Genomic DNA, 3591 nt, shown 5'->3' on the forward strand with positions numbered 1-3591 from the left:
CCTAGCAAGGGAGTTGTTCATCTCCGGAGAGTCGTGGGACCGGTACCTCTAGAGGTGTTTTCTCTAAGTACTTAAGGCTGTTGCTCTTGGTGGTTCGGAACCACCAAGTGTGTGGAGGGTGTGTAAAGGAATAGAGAAGAAGGTGTAAGAAAAATGTAAACCCTTAGGGGACACATTAGAAGCTTCCATTACTAAATAAAACATTTTTAAGAGTTGTAGAAATTTTTGTAAAATTTTTTGGTACACGCCAAGAACACTTAAAAGGTTAACAAATATCAATCCAAATTTTTACTAGATATAATATTCATTTATTTCGAAACTATTCTACCGAAATTTATTAATTAGACAAAAGTTCCAAAATTCGGATTATTTTCAAAAATATGCATTTTTTGTTTTTAATAGATCCTTAAGTTTAAAGCGTTATTTTTAGTAGATTAGAACAAGAGTTTCAAATTATCTTGCTGAAGTTTTTCAATTGGACACAAAGTATCGAGCGCGAGGCGCGAGTTTCGTAATGCGAATGTAATCGTCAAAGATGAAGGTGCTTTGAAAACCTTCTTTTAAAACAAATCAAAAAAAATTGCAGTTACAATTTATGGCTGTAATTCCTCAGAAGTTTATTATATTTAATATAATTATAAGTCAATGATAATCAATAAATATAAAAAGCATAAAGTATTTTTTGTATTTATATCTCTCTTTTTTGATCTTTTGCTAACATTTTAAAAATAGAATAGGAATAGAACTGAGTAATGGGTCAATAAATAAGGCTTAAACTTTGGTTTTGAATTAAGGGCATGTACCAAACTGTCAGGTTGACAATTCTTTTAAATGAACCTACTCAGAAAATAATAACTCTAATCATATTTCCGTACCAGATAGAAGTAAAGAAAAACAATATGAACGTCTGTCTGGTATTGAAAATTTATTAAAATTGTTACTTTATAAGCAAGTTCGTTTGAAAGAACTGTTTACACGACAGTGTTGTACATGCCCTTAAGGCACTGCATTCATTGAGATAATGGGACAGGATTTGTTTAAAAGAACATTAAGAAAAAAGCTTTATCCCTTAACAATTTTTCTTTTTGAAAAACTCGTTTACCGGAATACGGAATCCCTTGGTCTATCTGTTTTGTTTAGAATTTTTTGTGCTTTCAAACTTAGGACTTGCAAACGTTGAGAGATTTTTAACTGTGGAAATTTTATTCTAAATTTCAACAATGATACAAATTGATATAAGCTGGATAGTTTTGAAATCAATCATACGCTAACACTTTTCTTTATTGACAATACTTCTGAATTAAAATATTTTCTTACACATATCAAATTAGGTTGCGTGGAACTGCTAAAGATCGCTTAAGCCTGAATATTAAGAATTTAAGGTTCAAAATTTTGAGAGCTTACGATAATCGTAAGCATTACAATTTCAATTTTTAAATTATTATACCTATTCATTTCATTTTATGTTTAAAAGGCTAAAATTTGACCATTTATTTTTAATGATTTGATTATCCGTTTTTCTAAATATAAAAAATGAAAACATATTTGAATTACGTAATTTTGTAGAATTTGTGACTGAGTAAAATATCGTCTGCATATTTATTGGTCTGTTTTTCAAAATATAAAATGTGAAAACGTATTTGAACTGCGTAATTTTGAAGAATTAATTATTGGGTAAAATATTGTCTACATATTTATAACAGTGATTATTTAAATGTGCAATATGTAATATTATAAAACTAAAAATTGACAAATGAATAGATACATAATCGGAAATAGTAACGTGACTTGAAGGTGCACAGTGACAGCATGCTCTAGATAGTATTGGTACCAATGATAGCTCGACAATTTTAATTAATCTATTGCAATATTTTAAAATCAAGGACTCAAATAAGTAGCATTCAAGAATATCGATGGGCATGTGATAACTAATGAAGTGGTATTTATTTAGACATGTGTCGATTAGTACGTGATGTACGTCAATTGTACTTTAATCTCTACCTTCAGCATGCATTCATATATCCTTTACTTCCTTTTTTATTCATTGGCGAGTTCTCACCACTTGAAAACCTTGTAAGGCTTACTTATATACATTGTAATTCGATCACTAAGAAAAAAACAAAATCAAGGAAGAAATATAATTATATATGTAATTTTATTATTTGGTAAAAAAACATAGGTAAAAAATAAAAAGAAATGGAAGTTTGAATCATTATATAAATAAAAAATTAAAATGTGAGAACCTTGATAGGCAGGAAAGAAACCAGCTGCATTTCATTCAAATTGGATCAACATTTTGACGAGTCAACTCGTTGAGTTTAAATTCCATAATATCAAAAAAAAACTCGTCAAAGTGAAATGTCTTTCAAACTAAATTTCATAAAAGTATTTATTCGTTGCGTTGGCTGACTGAAGGATAAATGTAAATATATTTTTACGAGGGTTTTTAATGCTGGTCCTGAAATAATATAATTTACAAATTTTTTGGGTAAAAATATTGAAAAGTAATAAAACGTTTCTGAAAATTTTTAAATTAACATGAAAGATGCGATCCTTGCATGACTGGCTTTGTTTTTATTGAAACTTTTTGCCCAAACTAGTTTAAATTTTTAATTTTCAGGAAACAAAGAAATCGCATCAGGCGATCGAATTCCTGCAGCTTCTTCAGAGAAAGGATCTCTCACCAAAACAAAACTAAAGAAGGGAAGAATTCAGGGTCATTTTGTAAGTAAATGGATCTTTGATGATCGGAAGAGTACCACCCAAGTACCTACATTATATTTTATTTTAAGCAGAACTGTATATACTCTGGACAGTCGGGTGATGAAAAGCTGTACCTTAAAAAATTATGGTGTTCTTTGTATATAAATTAAAAAATACAGTCGAATCTGGAATTAGTTTTGGTTTTGGGACTGACCTCGACATAAAATCCAAATCCAGATTCGCGGAACGAAAAAGTCAGGGGCGAATGTACCTTTTCCTGTGAATTTTACTACGTATTGAAAAATATTTTGAAAATTGTTTTTATAATACGGAGAAAAGAGTAAACTAAATATTTTAAGAAAATGAAAAACAAACTTCGCTCTTGATTAAGTCATTTGAAGACAGCAGCATCCAAAAGCACATCACGTTTTTGCAATTATGTATGCATAAGCGAAACACTTCCTAAAAAAACCCTTCAATTTGGAAGCACCCACTTCTGCGTAATTGCTTATAATGCATTCGAAGCAGTTTCATAACCAGACCTACGAAGCAGTTATTTAACAAAAAATGACTTACTTTATAAATGTTAAATTAACTTTTCGCGAAAAGTACAGTTTCACTATTCTCACGCCAACACATGACAGTTTGACACTATAAAACACTACAGTGGGGCTCCGATGTCTAAAGTTGATCGGACCTCTCTTTCTACCATTTGACGTAGACAGAGACGATCCGATTGTGTTCCAATGCCAGGTCTATATGACCCTGTTGGGTGGCTACGACAGCGCCACCAGTTCTGAAGAAATTTTAAGTTTAATTTAATATTTACAAGAAATCTTATAGTAAATAATTACTTTTAAATCGTAATATAACATTCTGAATTAAAAT

Source organism: Belonocnema kinseyi, chromosome 7 (genome assembly GCF_010883055.1).
Source record: "Belonocnema kinseyi isolate 2016_QV_RU_SX_M_011 chromosome 7, B_treatae_v1, whole genome shotgun sequence".
NCBI classification, from domain to species: domain Eukaryota; kingdom Metazoa; phylum Arthropoda; class Insecta; order Hymenoptera; family Cynipidae; genus Belonocnema; species Belonocnema kinseyi.